Source organism: Dromiciops gliroides, chromosome 2 (assembly GCF_019393635.1).
Source record: "Dromiciops gliroides isolate mDroGli1 chromosome 2, mDroGli1.pri, whole genome shotgun sequence".
Lineage (NCBI taxonomy): Eukaryota > Metazoa > Chordata > Mammalia > Microbiotheria > Microbiotheriidae > Dromiciops > Dromiciops gliroides.
In genome coordinates, this window is record NC_057862.1 from 537,123,997 (window position 1) to 537,144,753 (window position 20,757).

The following is a 20,757-nucleotide window of genomic DNA, read 5'->3' on the forward strand; positions in this document are numbered from 1 at the left end:
TTATCTTCCATAGATGATGACTTCTTTAGCCATGGGGGCTTCTGGGACACTATGATCCCAGAAAAATAAAAATCCTAACCCAAAAAGTCCATGGTAGATAGAAATGCTTATAGTATGTTTCTAACAATGATGTGTGCGTGTATTAGAAGTCACATAAAAGATAGCAAGGATATGTATGACCAGAAAAGATGATGGGTTAGTCATGTAGGTAGCTAGACTGAGAGATTTTAGATGGACAACTTGAGTCAATACACCTTGGCATCCATGAACTATTAAGAGAATGAGTGAAAGGTCTGAAATGTGTTGGTTGTCTCCTCTAAGGAGATTTCATAGGAGAATATGAGCAATAATAATGTAGAGTTGTAGAAAGTGGATGGGCTGTGATTTGGGCTGGTGAAGTACATTCATGATGAGATTTCAGACCTGCCGAAATATTAAATTATACAGCATCTTACAGTTTACAAAGTCTTTTCCTCATAACGATTCTGTGAGACACATGGTACCAGTATTATAGTCACCCTTTTGCTTATGAGGAAGCTAAGACTGAAAGAATTTCTGTGGTTATCGACAGTTATTCAGCTAATAACTCTCTGTGGAGCTAAAACTTAGGCCCTATTCCTCTGACTCCAAGTCCATGATTCGTTAATGACTCCAAGCTGCCTCAAGCATTTTTCCTATTTCTTTTCAAAGTACAGAATGGGTAGGGAGTTAGCCATATGGTTAAAGTAAAGGATAACAGATGGATAGTCTGAGCATTGAACTGGTTGGTACCCACAAAATATACATAGAACCAGATTCTTTCATAGGAAGCTCAATTCTATATTTTTAACATTTTTGTTTTTCATTATGAACTTAATCATCAACAAACAAACATTTAAAGATACATATAACAGGGAAGAAGATTGTATGAGAAACAATTTATTTATAGTCTTTTGATATAAAAATCTGTGTGTGTGTGTGTGTACATACATACACATACACACAAACATATTTTTGTTGTTCAGTCATTTTCAGTCACATCTGACTCTTTGTGACCCTGTTTGGGATTTTCTTGGCAAAGATACTGGAGTGGTTTGTCATTTCCTTCTCCAGCTCATTTACAGATGAGGCAAAAAGAGTTAAGTGACTTGCCCAGGATCACACAGATAGTGTCAGATTCGAACATAGGAAGATGAGTCTTCATGATTCCAAGCCCAGTGCTCTATCCACTGCATTATCTAGCTGCCCCATACAGACATGCACACACATGTATATATGGTATATACACATATGCATGTATATAATATATATGTGTGTGAATGTGTGGATATCTATGTATAACACACACACACACACATATATATATATAATAAGTCAGTAACAAAATTACTTTATATGGCAGGTAGGTGGTAAAGTAGGTAGAATGCAAGGCATGGAATCAGGTAGACTTGAATCAAATCCAGCCTCAGACACTTACTAAACTGTGTGATGTTGGGCAAGTCACTTCATCTGTGACTCAGTCTCCTCATCTGTAAAATGGATAATAGCACCTACTATATGGGATTGTTGTGAGGTGGTTGTAAAGTGCTTTGCAAGTCTAAAACACTAGGTAAAAGTGAGGTGGGTATTTTAAAAAATTCAATCGTTACTAATTAACTTGTCCTTCTTGTAACAAATAATTATGGTTAAGCAAAATCCATCAGAACATTAGCCATATCTAAATGTAAGGCTGATTCTGAGATCTCTCAAAAATCTTTTCGCTCTTATTTTTGTGATCATTGCATAAATTATTCTTTTGATTCTATTTATTTAATTTTGCATTATTTCACCCACGTCTTTTCTGAGTTCTCAGAATCTGCTATCTGCATCATTTTTGATGGCTTAGTAAAATCCAGCACATTCATTTAGAAGCTATCCAAAGAAGCAAATGCTTCAGGAGGTTGTGGATTCATCTTCACTGAAGTTTTCAAGTGAAACCAGAATGACCACTTGTACTCTCCCTATTCTAGAGATTCTGAACCTCCAGCTGTCAAATATACCCTCTTCCCTGTCTCCTCTAGTTGGATCCTTTACTCTCTTCCCCCTCTAACTCAACTCATCATCCTCACTTCCATTGTGCTCACTGGAATGCCTGCTACATACTTAGGCAACTGCTAAAAATAATAACAATGCTCATCTGGAACAACAAAAGATCAAAAATATCAAGGAAATCAATGGAAAAATGTTATATCATATCTCAAAATGTATTACAAATTGGTAATCATCAAAACAATTTTGTACTGGCTAAGAAATAGAGTGGTGGATCAGTGGAATAGATTAGGTACACAATACACAGTAGTAAATGACCATAGTGTTCTAGTGTTTGATAAATCCAAAGATCCAAGCTTTTAGAACAAGAACTCACTTTTTTTTTTACAAAAAACTGCTAGGAAAACTGGAAAATAATATGGCAGAAACTAGGAATAAGAATAGACCAACTATATACCAAGATAAAGTCAAAATGGGTACTTGCTTTACATAGAAAGGGTACCTTAAGCAAATTAGGGGAGCATGGAGTAGTTTACCTGTCAGAACTATGAATGAGAGAAGAATTTGTGACCAAATAAGAGACAGAGAGCATTAGAGATATAAAATGGATAATTGTGATTACATTCAACTAATAAGATTTTGCATAAACAAAACCAGTGCCTCTAAGATTAGAAGGAAAGCAAAAAATTGGGTGAAAATTTTAATGACAAATCTCTGATAAAGGCCTAATTTATCAAATATATAGAGTACTGGGTCAAATTTATAAAAATACAAGTCATTCCCAATTGGCAAAATGGTTTAAAGATATGAACAGGCAGTTTTCCGATGAAGAAATCAAAATTATCTAGTCATATGAAAAAAATGCTCTATATTACTATTGATTAGAGAAATGAAAATTCAAACAATCCTGAGATACCACCTCACATCTATTAGATTGACTAATATGACAGAAAAAGGAAATGACAAATATTGGAGGAGATGTGGGAAAATTGGGACACTAATGCATTGTTGGTAGAATTTTGAACTGATCCAACCATTCTGGAGAACAATTTGGAACTATGCTCAAAGGCTATAAAATTGTGTATGCCCTCTTCTCTTATAACGAGTAATGCAGAAAAAAACACTGTGTATACCCTTTGACCCAACAATACCACTACTAGGTCTATATCCCAAAGAGAATTTTAAAAAAGAAAAGGACATATATGTACAAAAAATACTTAGAGTAGCTCTTTTTGTGGTGACAAAAAATTGGAAATTGATGGGATACCCATCAATTGGGGAATGGCTGAACAAGTTGTGGTATATTATTGTGCTATAAGAAATTGGGTTATAAGAACGACAAGCAGGATGATTTCAGAAAACCCTGAAAAAACTTACATAAACTGATACAAAGTGAAGTGAGTAGAACCAAAAGAACATTATACACTGTAATAGCAATGTTGTAATGATGATCCACTGTGAATGACTTAGCTATTCTCAACAATACAATGATCTGAGACAATTCTAAAAGACTCACAATAAGAAATTCTATGCACCTCTAGAGAAAGAACTAATGGAGTCTGGATGCAGATTTAAGTATACTTTTTAAAACTTTATTTTTTCTTGGCTTTGTTTTGGTTTTCGTCTGTGTTTTCTTTCACAACATGACTAATATGAAAATATGTTTTGGATGACTGAACATGCAATAACCTATATAAATTGCTTGCCTCCTCAATGAGGGAGGGAGGGAGGGAATTCGAAAATCAGAATTCTAAAAAAACAAATGTTAAAAACATTTTACATGTAATTGGAAAAAAATATTTTTTTTGGTGAGGCAATTGGGGTTAAGTGACTTGCCCAGGGTCACACAGCTAGTAAGTGTTAAGTGTCCTGAGACTGGATTTGAACTCAGGTCCTCCTGACTCCGGGGCCAGTGCTTATCCACTGCACCACCTAGCTGCCCCAAAATTATATATTTTTTAAAATAAGGGAACTTGCTTTCATCTTTCATCTTTTCTTTTTCTCATCCTTCCTTCTTCTCATATTCACTGAGACTTGGCTCCCTGCCACAGCATTCTCTGACCACACATTTCAACACTGACTTCACTTTTACTCACATTCTCAGACTTGCTGATGAAGGTGCAGGAGTTTGAATGTCATTTCCACTTCAAGTCCTCTACTATCATCACTTAGTAACCTCTTCTTTTGAGGTTCACTCAATCCATAACTACTACCCAATTAAAATTCTGGTAACTTATCTACTGATACCCATGATATTATCCTACTTTCCTCAATGAGTTCAGTGCTTGGCTCATAGATTTTCTCTTCTTCTCAACTCCTGTCCTCCTATTAGGGGATGGATGGATGGATAGATAGATAATCAATACTCCCTCAAACACCCTAACTTCCCATTTTCTCAATTTACTCATTTCCCATGACTTAATATACAAAGATGGTCAAACTCTTGAACTTATCATCAGTCCCAATAATTCTACTTTCATGTTTATGAACTCTAAAATTCCTTTATCTGATCAGAATATTTTGTCATTCTCACTTTTCCCTGTGCCTTACATTTCCTTACCCTGTTCTTTGTCTTTACTATGACTGCCAGTCCTTCCACCCTCAGTTAATTCCCAGAACATCACCCTTGTACAGATTACACTTCCCTACCTTGATCCCATGGTAAACCAATTCAAGGCTACACTGTTAATTCTGGAGTGCCTTGCACCCTTATCTTATCTCTGATGAGCCTCTGTCGGGTCCCAACTTTATACTACTCACCATCAACAGCTTTTGATTTTGTTGCTGAGGATCAACTACAAAGCCAAGAACTCATGAAAGAACACACTGTCCTCCAGATAGAGAGCTAATCAACTTAGGGTGCAGTTTGAAGTATATTTTCTTTTCTTGTCTTTCCTTTCCTTTCCTTTCCTTTTCTTTTTTTGACATGGCAAATGCAGGAGTTTGTTGAGCTGGACTATACACATTGGTTTTGTTTTTCTTAATTTCTCAATGGTTGGGGGGATCTGAAAACAAAATGAAAATGAATTTTAAAAAAGAATTCAATCTCCTTGAGATCAGGGACTGTTTTTGCTTTTCTTTATATTCTCACTGTATCTGGCACATAGTAAGTACATCATAAATACTTGTGGACTGACCAATTCATTGGATATGTCATAGAGAGAATTCTTTTTTGGGGAATGAGTTGGATTAGATTGCTAATGAGGCAATTCCAGGATTCTGCTGTTTTAACTACCTTTATTTCACTTATGCAGTTAGCACAGATTTTATTGTGCTGATACCCTCGAATCTAGTAATGAAACACTCACAGTAAGACCCATCATTCCAGGTGTTACAGATATCTGGGATATAAACATTGGTACTTAAAGCTGATACCAGGAGAAGAGGGCAAACATAAAAGCCTTTCTAACGGGGAATAGTGGAATTTCCCAAAGTCTCTTCACACCTCTTTTGTGCAGCTCTCAAATGAGCCTGGGCTATTTTGTTTGATAGGGAGCAAAAGGTATGAATAATTACCTGGAGCTTCCTTTATTGTAGAGAGAATGAAATTTCTTTCTAAACCTATAATTGTAAATCCTCCCTTTGTTAGAATAGAATTGCCTGGCCGAATTGAACTGTGGTGGAGAAAGAGTTAAATTGACTCCAAAGGAAGCTTATGTTTCCTAAATCCTTTATTTAAAACCAGACATGAGTTTCAAGCAGATTTAGGGAAAAGTACTGAGAGACATCCATCACATGAAAAGTGTGGTGTGGGGTGGGGTTGTGGTGGTTTTTAAGTATTCCTCAATAAAGAATTACACTCTCCCACACAGTTCAATTAGAATTAAAGTGTTTTTTTTATTTGGCACTAGAGAAATTGACAGAGGGGTAAGTCAAAGACTTCAGCCCTGGAGAGGAGGGCTCAGAAACATTCTCCTCCTCAAACAGAGGGAAGGCAAAAGCTTTTTTACAGAATAGATGCGGTGCCCACTTGAAAACTGGAAAGTTCCCTTTTGGGGTAGGGCGGGGAAAGCTTGGATGCTTGTCATATTCCTGAGAGTTGAAGGGGATTTTTTTGAAATGATGGTCCTTATCTTTGGGATTATCTCTGTCTCCTAGCTCCAGTCAGGTAGTAGCCTTGTGTAATTGACTTTCCTGCTGTAGAATTGTATCTCCCCCTATTTCTTAGGTGTGTCTATCCTGATATCTAGTTGGTCAGTCTAAACTTTACTAGTCCCTTGATATGTCTGTCCTGTTATCTGGTCATCTTTGGTTTTGCTTCTCACAGGAGAAACTTCTTCTGATTTATCCTAAACCCCATGTCAAAAGGTTCCTTATATTTCACCATTAGTCAAGCTTAGAATGCTAGCTTTTGTGTGTTTAAGAAAAACTGGCTTACAGGAATGTTCTGTTTCTCCACTGTCCACCAGAGGTTGTGCCTAGAAGAAACTGGGTCATTTGGCTCTGCACTCTAAAGGATTCCATGGACTCATCTTTTTTCATCCCTCTTTCCCCAATTCCCTTTGCATCTTTTTTTTTTTTCTGAGAACTATAATCACCACCACAATCATGTCCTCTGAAAGATGTTCCATCCCTTGGACGTCCCAGACCATAACTCCCTCTCCTGGCCACCATTTGCCAGAATGGTATCTCTCTCTACAAACTCTTTGAGAACAGGCTTTGTCTCTGTTTTGTATTTGTAATCCCAGTATTTGGCACAGTGCTGGCAAATAGTGCTTAAATATTTTTCATTCATTCATGTGAAGTTTGACCTTGGGGGCCCCTCAGATGTTACCACCATCCCTCCAAATGATGAATCCGAGGCAATATTCCCTGAGGAAAATGTAGATGAAAAGAGATCAAGAAGGATGTAAATGTTAAAGCTATCAGCTTTGTCATTCTGATGTCTATTCTATTGTCTGTCTGTTCTAAATTTCTTTTAGTCTTATCTCACCACGAAGTCCTCCCCTCCCCAGTAGAAGATAAACTCTTTAAGGAAAAGGACTGTTTTCATCTTTGGTAGTGCCTCACATTCAACAAATATTTGTTGAATTTAGTCTTGGTACTATTAGATAAGTAGGAATTCTGGTAACTCCTGACAAAAAGGCTTTTGATTTTTTTCCCTTCTCCATAGTCAATATTTCAAGCTTAGGTGACAAAAGTGCCTTTTTTGCTGGCAGGTCAATTCAATAAATATGTATTGAGCCCCTTCCACATTCAGGTCAGGTTCAGAATTTTTGACAATCTATTTGATTTTCCATGTCTTATATGTACACTTTGACTACAATGATTAAGTAAGTACTTCAGTCAGAGTGAGCATGTAAGAGATGAAAAATCCATCTTTCACCTTTCTTTTCACCTCCTTTCATTCTCCCATCATCTCTTCATCTTTTGTCACTTATCTCTATTTTTCTCCCCTATATGGGGTTATTCCTTTTTCTCCCTTACCCAGGATGGGATTTTCTTCTTATCTTCCTTACTCCAAAGAGTTTCCTCCTCCACTGCACAATAGACTTAAGGGGATTCATCTGATTCAGAGAAGTAAGTTACCTTTGTACATTGTACCCACAACTTAGAAAGCTGCTCTGTCTTCTACAATCATCCTACTGCTTCTGCCTCGATGATTCTTTGACCCCCAATACTCAAACAAATCAGCTGAGATGCATTTTCAGAACGCTTATGCTAAGGTGCAATAGTATGGGGTAAGGACCCAGGATCTGCTCTTCTACTCCCTGCTGAATGTTGGTGCAATAGTAATTGTTAGGAGAGAGTTTGGAAAGGAAGAAACAAGGCAAAGTTCCCAGAGGCAAGGAGCTTTGAATGTCCTTCTTTGAAGAAGCAAAGGGGCAGAGAACTGAGAGTTCCTCATGATTCTGGGATTGAGTAGAGAATAGTCTCCAAAACCACCTTTTCCCAAACTTAGTCCCAGGTTAGCTGACAATTTTGAAAATGGATACACCAGGAAAGTGTGTGCGTGTGTGTGCGCGCGCGCGCGCGAGTGTGTATGTGTGTGTGTGTGTGTGTGTGTGTGTGTGTGTGTGTGTGTAAAATCTGTTTTAATGAAACCAATCTTTCTAGAATGTCCATCAGGACATGCCCAAATAACACAGACATAGCAAGAATTTGTGACTATATCATATATACATATTATACATTATATATATTATATTTTTACTACATAATATCTAAAATATCATATATATTCTATGTTATATAAATAAAACACTCGAATACATATATGCACATGTGTATATATGAGTGTATATGTGTGTCAGTCTATACATATGTGTGTGTGTATATACACATATAGCACGCTTCTCTGGGCATACCCCATTCTCCTAACATGGGACCTGCTGCATCCCCTGCCATGCAGATGGGAGTAGCCTCCTCTGATTGACTGCTTGCAAGACTGATCTATCGGCTCAGCTCTTTCCACTCTACCCCTCCCCACTCCAGCCCTTTTTGCAGTTCTGTTTTCTGCTATTTATTTGCTTCCTCCAGAGGGTGAGGATTCCAGTTTCTCCACAGTGAGGAGACCATGAACTGAACTGGCCAGAGAGGAAGGAAAGTCCTTCCCTTGTTCCCCCTCTTTTACCCCAGCTGCCAGAAGTGAGCCTGGGGATGTTTGTTTCAGTTCTGTTATTTGTCCTCCTCAGTTTTTGGTGCCAGAGGTTGACCTGAGAGCTGGAGCTGCAGCAACCTTCAGACAAGATTGCAGGTGGGATGATACAACCAGTCAACCTGGCATGGAAGCCTCCCTCAGGAGGCTAAGGTGCCTGGAACTCAAGCCCCAGGGATATTTTAGACTTGGAAGTAGGACTGTGTTGTATGGGAATTGAGCTAAGCTGTGAACCTATTCCCTGACCCCTGCCCAGAGATTGCGGTAGTACAGGGGAAGGAGGAGTAGCATTATGCCTCCCACGTTGGAGGAGTAAGCTTTTATTATTTGTGATGATCACTGTCGAAGTAAATATTTCTGGGTAAAAACCAATCTGACTATTAGGTAGCGAGGTGGCACAGTGCTTAGAGAGCTGGGCCCGGAGTCAGGAAGACTCCAATTTGGCCTCAGATGTTTACTAAGTTTGTGACCCTGGGCTTAACCTCTAAGCCACTTAACCTTTATTTGTCTCAGTTTCCTCATCTGAAAAATGGGGATAGTAACAGCACCTACCTCCCTTGCAGAGTTACTTATCAAATGAGATAATACTGCATCAAATGAGCTAATATAACCATTCTACAAAGTGCTTAGCACAGTATCTGGCACATAGTGAATACTATATAAATGCTTATTCCCTCCCTGTTAGTGATCAATGGAACTAGGGTGCAGGGAACTGTCCCGCCATATTTGAGGGCATACCATCAGTGGGAGGCAAGAACCATTTGCAGAGAGCCTAGACACCCTCCAGTCCTCTTGTGGGTACTAGAAAACCCGTGGGGAAATAGTACAATCTAACAGAGGCCAGGGCCTTTAGGTGGTGGGGGCCAGGGTGGTTTGTGTTGTATATCATTGAACTCCAATCCCTCCTCAGATACTGACTAGTCATGTGACCCTGGGCAAGTTACTCAACCTCTCTCAGCCTTAGTTCCTTCATCTGTAAAATGGAGATCACAACGGCACCTCTCTCAGAGGGTGGTTGGGGAGATTAGGTGAAATAGTATGTGCTAAGCACCTTGCAAGTTTTAGAAGGCTCTGTGTTAGCTGTTATTATTGTCCTAATCATTACTGCTGTCTCTATTTTTATAGTTTTTTCAAGGCACTGCTGTTATGATGGGCATGCCAACAAGCCCCCTCCCTAGTCTCAGTCTAGTTACCATGTGGCCATTGAGCCACCGGCCTACAGTGCCAGCCTCTAAGAAGTCTGGGTCACCAGCTCAAGTTAGCTCAATCTGGGTTGCTGTTGTTTTCCACTTTGTATTATTTAATAAAGGTCCTTCCAGATTCCTTTGTATTTCTTGCAATGGTCCGTCTTAATTGCTTTATAGCATTCCATTACATTAATGTACCACAACTTAATCATTCAACTATTGTCAGGCACTTAGGTTACTTCCCATTATTTTTGCAATTACAGATAGTGCTGTTATGAAATCATTAAAGAGAGAGAGCTCTTTTTTATTATTATTATACTGTCATGGTATATTCCCAGCACTGAAATTATTAGTCCAAAGGGTATGATTATTTTGTGACCTTATTTTTCCATACTGCTAGATGGTTCTCTGGGGGAAAAGTCTACAAATTTGCAATTCTGTACCTGTTTTGACCCCCCAGTCCCCAAAAGATACACATAGGCAGAGTCCTTGGAGAGTAGCCCACCTTCCCAGGGAACACTGACTCTACAAGCCCTGTAAGGAGTTAGTGAACCATACCTCAACCATGAATAGGATGAGAAGACTTACATACTTGGTTGGAACAGTTGGAGGAAGACAATCTACCTGAGAAGAGGAATAATAGGCTGTAGAGCTACAAGAGAACATAGAGATATAGTCAAACCATCTCATTTTATAGATAAAGAAACTAAGGCCCAGGAAATTAAGTATATTGCCAAAGGTCATAGTAAGTGTCAGGTAGGCTGGATGTAATTCAGGCCAGTCTGCTGCTTTCGGTTCAGAATTGGAATGAAATAAAGTACTTATAGGCCATGTGTTGTCGTGTTGTTCAGTTGTTTTCAGTCACATCTAACTCTTCATGACTCCATTTGGAGGGTTTTTGGCAGAGATAATGCAGTGGCTTGCCATTTCCTTCTCCAGATCATTTGACAGATGAGGAAACTGAGGCAAACAAGGTGAAGAGACTGGCTCAGGGCCACCCAGTTAGTAAGAGTCTGAGGCTGGATTTGAACTCTCAAAGATGAGTCTTGCTGACTCTAGGCCTGCCACTTTATGCATCCACTGCTGCTATAGACCATTTACAATTAATAAAACTTAAAGTTCACTGTAAGTTAACAAAAGCAAATTTACTTAGCTGTGGCACAGAAAGGATACTCACTGAAAAAGATACGGCACTGATTCAATTGAGCACAGTTTCCTTTCTTCCGTGTTGGCCATGTGGACAAGCCTGAGGGAGTTCAACTGCCCCCTCCTCTGTGTTGGCTTTTGTACTAAGATTCTCAGGAAATTACCTCAATAGCTTAAGCCTTGGTCCCCTGAGTCAATTAAATCTCAAGATCTGTTTCAATACTTATTAAGGGAAAAACAGCCTAGCCTCCATTATGGATATTGTTCCTATCACAACCTGGACTTAAATTAGGGCTTTCTGAATCAAAATGCAGAGATGGTTGCACTATGCACTGCCCTTTGACCTCCAGGATGGCTGTTATGACAATCAGGAAGTCAAGGCAGTTGTCCCTTGGAACTGAAAGCGGGAGCTGCGCTAATAACCCCAAAAGGGTACCAACTTCCCTTCTGCTCTGAAAGTGACTGCTGCCAGTGATAATCAGCTCGAATCATCCAAAGACTGGGTTTGCACACCAGAAGGTCTCTTTGTTGTTGTTATGCAATTATTTTAGTCGTGTCTGACTCTTCATGACCCCATTTGGGATTTTCTTGGCAAAGATATTGGAATGATTTGCCATTTCCTTCTCCAACTCATTTTACAGATGAGGAAATGGAGGCAAACAGGGTTAAGTGACTGCCCCAGGGTCATATAGCTAGTGTCTGAGGGCAGATTTGAATTCATGAAGAGGAGTCTTCCTGACTCTAGATCTGGTGCTCTATACATTGTGCCACATAGTTAGCTGCCCATGGATAGTATTAAATGATGGATAAAAGCAAAGAAAAAAACAGAACCTCTGAGGTGGTACCCCAAAATTGACCTATTATACATCAGTTGCAAGGTTTGTTGGTACAGGTAGGTGGCACAGTGGATAGAGCACTGGGCCTGGAATCAGGAAAACCTGAGTTCATATCTAGCCTCAGACACTTACTAGCTAGCTGTTTGACCTTAAACGAGTCACTCAGCCTTTGTCTGCCTCTATTTTCTCATCTGTAAAATGGGGATAATAATAATACCTACCTCATGGGGTAGTTGTTAGGATCAAATGAGATAACTGTAAAGCACTTAGCTTAGCTCTTGGCACCTAGTAGACACCTAGGCACTATATAAATGCTATCTATGATTATTGTTGTTGATGAGGAGAAGGGCAGTGGTGGGCACGGAGAGAGACTTTTTTGTAGTACAGCTATTGTTCCTGGGTAGCTGGTGTATTTCTTCATTCTTCAGTGTGCTGTGCATTCCTGGTGAAGGAAGATTTGTGGGCTCTGCTGCAAGCCGCCCAAAGTCTTTGACACAGATCACTAAAGGATGGGATGATGGATGATGACCCGTTCTGGGCCCTTCTCTATTCTCTTGCCTATCAGAAGTCATAGAGAGGCAGGACAGGGTCGGGCCCTTGCAACCACAAATTACACACGCAATCCTCTTTAACCTGTTGATGTAGAAAAGCAAAAGTGTCAAAGATGCTTCTAAGTTCTCCAGGGGACACAATTTCTGTGATCCAGAAAATAAAGTCATGGCCTGAAGGGAAAGTGCCCCGCTTTCTAGTTAGAGAAGAACAAATAGAGAATTCATGAGGCTAGTCAAGTCTGAGTTCCCAGGACACTGGACATTTTTACACCAGATGTCACAAATGAAAGCTTGAGGAAATTAAACTGTCAAGGCTAGGGAGCGGAGGAGTGCTTTTAGAGGCAGTCTAAAAATCTGTTGAAAAAAGAATAGTATGCCTGTATGTGCCTTCAGCCTGATGCTAGATTTTCACTCATCCTGTGAAATAAGCTAACCAATTTAAAGTAGGAAAAAAGGTACACAAGGGCTAGGTAAACCCAGGGTGGCTAAAGAATTCTCTGAATCAAGTACTTTAGAAAGTACTTTTTTCTTGGACCAGTCACAAAAATACCATGAGAAATCTCCTAATTAGAACAGTGTCAGTTTGAATTCATTTCTGAAAGATGACTGAAACGATAGAAATCAGTCTTTAATGGTGGAGTGGGGGGTGGGTGGGAAGGATATTTCTCTTGCCAATTACATGCTTATTACCTAACTTCCTATGTCTTAAGCCACACACACACACACACACACACACACACACACACACAGGTGAGTCTATGTAATATTACTGGATTTAATCCTTGGGAAGACACAGCTGAAACCTTATATGCATTGTACTTTACAGTCACATGCAGACCATATAGTCAAGAAGACTTAGATTCAAGTCATACCTTTGGTACATGCTAGGTGTCTGACTATGGACAGGTAATTTATCCTCTCAGTGCCTCAGACAACTCTGTAAGAGTAAATTGCTAAGGGGCAGCTGGGTGGCCCAGTGGATAGAGCACTGGCCCTGGAGTCAGGAGTATCTGAGTTCAAATCCAGTCTCAGACACTTAACACTTACTAGCTGTGTGATCCTGGGCAAATCACTTGACCCCAATTGCCTCACTAAAAAAAAAAAAAAATCTAAAAAAAAAAAGAGTAAATTGCTGATCTGCACCAGTGAAGAAAGTTTCCCTAGTGGGAGGTCTGCACTCTGATGAAATCACAAAACTGGACTTTAAAAAGGTATAATATCTAGTGACAAGCATTTATTAGGTACCTACTGTATGCCAGGGACTATTAGGCACTGGAGATCCAAAAGGCAAAAGTAAGTAGGATGTGCATTAGCCATGTGAGATAGCCTGTGTTGACTAGGAGATAGAATGACTAGAACAACTAGAACATAGTGTGTCTAAAGTCTTCACTTTTGTAACAATTGGAATGACGCCACCTGCTGGAGATTTACTGTAGAAAAGCTCCGCCATGAAGTGAAGGTCTTTGAGGGCAAGACCAGGAGTCTTTTCTTTGGCATCAGGAAGTGATTTCCGCTTGTGGGAGGAAGAAGGGGGGAGCCTGGCGCTCTGATTCACTCTCTTTCCTGAGGACGCTGGTGGAGAAGGGAGCTAGAAATGCACTCTCCCTTTAATAGATAGATGAATGTAGGCCTTTCTCTCTCTCTTTACCAAATTCTTATTCTCCTTAATAAATGCTTAAAAGCCTAACTCTTGCTAAAGCTTATAATTTATTGGTGACCACTCATTAGATATTTTAGACAGACTAACTAGAATTTTAGCCCTTAACACTTTGCATCTGCTGCCCACACTGCTTTCAACTTTGCAGAATAAGATGTCTCTCCCATGATAAGCTCATCACTTCTAAACTTATCACCATGCTGATAACTCAAACCTTGATTGACTCTACCTCCCTCAGCCTCCCCTCCCCTCTGACTGAAGGACTGGAGGGCTGAGTACCAAACTCCTCCCAATGCCTTCCTTTATAGAGGGCAGAAACAGGACTCCCAGATCCCTCTACTTTGCATCTGCCATCTTGCCTTGTTCCAATTCCATAAGGTGCCCCCAGGCCAAGTATCCCCCCCCATAGTATTCCACTCCTCTTTTAGGGCTTTCTTTCTCTTTGGGGTTTCTCCTTTCCTGCCTCCTTTTATGTACTGTCTCCTCTTTTTAATTGTAAGCTCATGGAGGGCAAGGACTGTCTTTCTTTTTATTAATTATATTCCCAGGGTTTAGTACAGGACCTGGCATATAGCAGGTGTTTAATAAATGTTTATTGGATTGGATTATAGGATAAAGGGAAGTAATATGGGATAAGATTAGGACTGTAATTGGGATCTGCTTTGTGGCGATGCTAAGACCATTTTATCCTACAGGCAATAAGGAAGATCTTTAAGTGACAGTCAGATTTGTGTTTTAAGACCATCAGTTTGGAACCTTCATGGAGGATGGATTGGGGGTGGGGGGGAACCTGAAGAGGGAAGATGAATTAGGAGGCTATTGCAATAGACCAGAGATGATAGGTCAAGGCTATGTGAGTAGATAGAAGAGTTCAGATATGAGAGATGCTATAGAATGAGAGGACATGTATAAAGCTGTGTATAGGGAGAAAGAAATGGCAAAATGAAATTCAAGAAGACATAAAAATCACCTATTATTTTGATGGGTCTTTACCAACATTCTGCCATGCACGATTAAAAATTAGCATCAGGATGTGGTAGGTAAGTAGTTAACAAAAATTCGACACCCATCTGGGGTGTTATTTGACTAGTTACTAAGGAAACATTGCCTTGAAAAAAAATCTTAAAAGCTTTCAGTAAAGCCATGCAATTATAAATGTCGCTAAAGAAACTGTAGGATTTATTTGATTTTTTTTTTACATTATGCTATAAATTAATTGTGTTTAAACTCTGAATTGCCTATCTCAGCTCTTAAATGAAAAAGAACCAATCTTATAGTTCCCATCAAGGACTTGCAGAACAATAGAGCTTTTTTAAATTGAGAGAGAGAGAGAGAGAGAGAGAGGCAGGCAGGCAGGCAGGCAGGCAGTTAGGCATGGCAAAGCCTTAAGAGAGCTAGTCCTGGAGTCAAGCTCTGACTCTGCTCCATGTAGGCTGTTTGATTGGGGGCAAGTTCCTTCACTCCTCAGCTCCCCCAGGTAACTTTCTGAGACTCTAAGTCCCTATATAATTGTTGATCTGCATTGATAAAGGAAGTGCCTCCAAGAAGCTCCCTCCAACAATTTTTTTAAAGGAAGACTAGAACATTGTCCATTTTTTCCAATTGTATATTTATATTTTTATATATTTTGAATATTTTATATTTATATTTTATATATTTTTTCAAATGTACAATCTTAGCAAAAGGATTCAATACAACAAAATTTTATCAAGCATCTATTGGGGGCAGAGCACTGTACAAGCTCCAGGGATGATTTCTTGTTTAACTAAGACATGGTCCCGGCCCTCAGAGAACTTACTATCTAGTATAGGGGGATGGGGGGGGGGGGCAGCTATGTGATGCAGGAGATAGACTGCCCGGCCTGGGATAAGGAAGACTCATCTTCATGAGTTCAAATCCAGCCTCCAACTAGGCAAGTCACTTAACTCTGCTTGCCTCAGTTTCCTCATCTGTAAAATGAACTAGAGAAGGAAATGGCAAACCACTCCAGTATCTTTTGCCAAGAAAATCCCAAAAGAGTCAGGCATGACTGAAAAAAATGATCAAAATAAATAGAAAGATGGGGATAACTGTAATGCAAAAAAACATTAGAGTACACCAGAAATTGATTTCTGAGATCCACTGAGGGATGGTGATCTGCTTTTTTCTCAGTAGCTTCTCCAACAAGTTTTCTCTATGGCCTTTTCTTGGTTTAATAAACTGAAGGAAGAAAAATTAGATTGTTCTACTTTTCCATTGGCTTATAACCAATGGTGTATTATGTGTACCATAAAGATATATTGTTAATTTGCACTGTGTATCTGCAAACTACATTTCAGGCATTAGATCATACCTCACATTGCCCCATGAGTTAGGTCAACATCATACAAATGAGTCAAGCAAATCATAGAGAGGAAAATTAACTTGCCTAGAAATATATGGGCAAGGAGGCAGCTAGGTGGCGCAGTGGATAAAGCACCGACCCTGGATTCAGGAGGCCTTGAGTTCAAATCCGACCTCAGACACTTGACATTTATTAGCTGTGTGACCCTGGGCAAGTCGCTTAACCCTTCATTGCCCCACCAAAAATAAAGAAAGAAAGAAAAGGAAAAAGAAAAAGAAAGAAAGAAATATATGGGCATGTGACTGAATCAAACTTCATCATGTGAACTTTAAAACCCTTCACAATCTTGAAGCCCAACTTACCTTTCCAGCCTTGTTATATGTTGCTCCCAGCCATTCTCTATGATCAAACCAAGATGGAATTTTTGTTGTTTTTCACATAAGACACTCCATCACTTCTTTCCGACCCCCCTCGCCACCCCCATCCAAATGTACTTTCTCATTGCCATCACTTTTTGGTATCTCCAATTTCCTTCGAGGTTCAGCTCAAATGTCAAAAGTCTTCTAGAAGACTTCTTTACCAATTTCCTCCCCATTCTCTTGGTGTTGGCACCCAGTTGTCCCACTCACTGACCTTATGATTATTTTATAAATACTTTTACATGTATACATTGTAAATACTTTTATATGTAAGCAATGTGTATATGTATACATATATACATACACTAATAGAATATAAGTTCTTTGTGGGCAGAGACTGTTTTCATTTTTGTCTTTGTATTACTAGTACAGTACAAGGTCCATAGCCAACTTTGAATAAAGGCTTGTTTGTTTGATTGTGGGACATCTCTACACTAGCAGTGTTAAACCCCCAAAGAAATCCATACATAAGGATCCATGCAGACTGCATATTGATTTAGTTTTAAAATAATAATGTTACCTATATTTTATTGTATTTTAATTGATTTTGTTAAATAGTTCCCAATACATTCTGGTTTGGGGGGGTGTTTTCTTGTTTTTGGGGGGGGGGTTTGCAGGGCAATGAGGGTTAAGTGACTTGCCCAGGGTCACACAGCTAGTATGTGTCAAGTATCTGAGGTCAGATTTGAACTCAGGTCCTCCAGAATCTCCCAATACATTTTAATCTAACTCCTGAGATGGTTGGTGCCAGCTGAGGGTTGTATGTTTGAGCCCTCTACTCCATACCATGATGAGGCAGTTAAAAGCAGGAGCTAGATGACATTTTAAATTGTGGGCTAGCACTCTGGGAGACACCCATTCCCTTTTTGTCAGAGGGGAGAGCTCCCTTATGTCTTCTCCAACTGGCTCTCCTTTACCCAGGCTTCCAGCCCAGTGGCTAACACTTCAGGAAATTCTCCTTGTTCTTTTAAGAGGACTGAGTGGAAATCACATTATCATACATTAGGAACTCTTCCAAACCTCCAAAAGAATGCCCTGGGGAACATCACCTAATCTGCAAATGGGGTGGAAACGTTTCTGCTTTATGAGGGGGAGGTTGAGACTTAGTCTTCTTGTCACCCAATAGCCAGGCATCCCTCTAGAGGTCTCCATAGACCTTTCCCTCAAACCCTCAGATCAGAGTACTAAACGCAAAGATCTTGAATTAAAGTTGGTTGGGCCTGAAGTTAGAGAGACCTAGGTTCAAATCTCTGATCCTTCGTTTTCTTTCTTAGCTATAAAATGAAGGACATAGACTCAGTGACCTAATGGTTTCTTCAGATCCACATCTAAGTTCCAATGATTAGGCATTTTCTACATCAGAAGATAAAAGACTAAGAACAGAGGGATCAATGGTGGAAAGGGACAGTTGGGAGGGAATCTCTATACAATCCAAGTAAAGCTTTGTCCAATTACCTGAGGCATTTGATACTACCCATGGTGAATTGGATGTCATCCCCAAACCATCCAGGGCTATAACGATAGCATTTTATGTCTTACCCTTGCCAAAATTATCCAGTTTTTTCCCAGTCTAAGGTGCACTGGAAAATTGAATGGTTAATTAAACATTGTAAGATTTTTTTCCAGTGAGTTGAAATTGTTAGGTTCATCTCTATCCCAGCCATTTCCTATCTCAAATTTCCTGGGAGTAAAAGAGCAAACAAGAATTCTGAAATTTTTATTTTTGGAGTTGAATAGCTAGGAGCTTCTCCTTCAGAGGCATAACAGATGTAGAAAAAGAGAAACGAAATGATCATTTTGGCTGGGAGCCAATTTCTAGGGTTGACATGGTAAAACTGTCAGCTGAAGGGATGATTGTGACAGCTCCTGGGTCCCTAAACACACTCGGTGGAGGGAAGCGATTGCTGTTTCTTGGTAATGGGGAAAAATTGGAATGAAGATTAGCAATGGTGTAGGGAGTGGTTTATTCTGATGATACATAATAAACATTCAAAAAACTGTTGTTAATGATTGCTGGCATTTAAATCCCATTTTTAAAGGTTTGCCAAGCACATTACATACATTATCTTGTATGAATTTATGAGATAGAGGCTCTTCTCCAACTCCTCCCCCCAGCATTCTCAGCCACCATTTCTTAGAGATACAAAGATACTCATTCTCTGCCTGTTTCAGGATGATCACATGTAAGCTCTAAGGACTAACTTATGGCCTTGTATGAATCCTCTGATGAAAATCTAATTGGCTGCAGAGCTAGAAGAGCAGATGATGTGGAATGCCATGCCTGGTAGAAGAACCAATGGTTTCTGACTAGTAGCCCTCCAGGTGACCAGAAAGGGAGTAGAATAGGATGTCATATTGTCCATGGAGCGTTGACTCAAATGGCTGGGCTTTTGCCCCTCCCTTTCTGTCTCTTTTCCATTAGTAAGTGACCTTATAAATATGGAAAGGTTTTAAGAGTCCCATTTAAGGGCAATATCTAGAGTAATTGGTGTTTCAGCAACAGGATTTCCTTGTGATAAGGAGAGTGTCAGTATAGAGGTGAAATGGCTAATTATCAGTCTTGGGGGGGGGACTGAAACCCAAATTGCTCTTGTCTCAACAAAGCTTGACTATTAGCCTCCCAGCTGACTGTACCAGCAGTAATATGTTACTGAATTCTGTTCTAATCGTTCTATAATGCATGCTATGATTTTTTTATGCTCAATATTCCCCTTTCTATGTGAGAATCATGGACCTGTTCCATACTTGGATTCATGTTTGTACAATAGATACCTTTAAAAAAAAAAACTTCTCTCTTAGCCTTTGGAGCCATAATTAATATTATAATGAGAAACTTTTCTTGGGACACCAAAGTGAGAGTAATGAGTTAATGAATGTAAAAAATGGGTATTTTAGTTCCCCTACTTAGGAGTAGAGCTTCCCTAGAAATGAACTGGGGTAAATGGCAGTGGTTGGGTGCAGACCAGGAAGGTTGCCAATTCCTGTGTCCTCATTGCGGAAGGGAAGCCTGTGCCTCTAGCCTAGAGAGATGAGGAAACTGTGAATCAGAGAGATTGATTTGCTTGCTTACTAGATATGTGATCCTGGCTGTCAAAAGTTTGGAACCCTAGCCTCCTGACTTCAAATACAATGCTCTTTCCAAAATTGCAATATAAATTATGTCACATGGTCTCTAGAAGTTTGGCAGAAAGGAGCTTAACAAGAGCAGGGTGAAATCATGGAACCAATTAGAACTAATTAAATACACTCCCGCTCACCCCAATTTTTAACAGATATGTAAACTGCATCCCAGAGAAATTGTTATTTGCTCAAGAACACATAATTAATGGGAGAATTGGTGCTTAGAACCAGTGGATAGAAAACTGGACCTACAGTCAAGAATACCTGAGTTCAAATCCAGCCTCAGATACTTACTAGCTGTGTGACCCCAGGCAACTCATTTAACCACTATCTGCCTCATTTTCCTCATCTGCAGAAATGGGGATAATAACAATATCTATTTTGCAGAGTTCTTGTGAGATTCGTGTCTAATGATTGAGTTGACATATTATTGGAGGAACTAAATCATATCAATCTTGATAGTCTCACTGTAACTGAAGAAAGCTAGAGCCAAATGGAAGGGTAGCTTACAGGTTTTCCTTGGAGAAGTTAGTAGAGTTGGTTTCATTGTACTTCCTAAGGCAACAAGAAAGATCATATCATGGGACATTCAGAATCTCAGTGCAGTATTCCTGTTAAGTACTTGCACAGAGTCCACCAAGAAATTTCTTGCAGCTTATGCATCAATATTGGTTGCAGAAGAGGAAGTAGAGAAATTCTTATTATTCAGTTGTTTCAGTGGTGTCCAACTCTTTGTAACTCCACTTGGGTTTGGAGTTTTTATTTTTATTTAAAAAAATTTTTTTTTGCAAAGATACTGGAGTAGTTTGGCATTTATTTCTCCAGCTCATTTTACAGATGAAGAAACTGAGGCAATGGGGTTAATTGATTTGCCCAGAGTAACACAGCTAATGAGTGTCTTAGGCTGAATTTG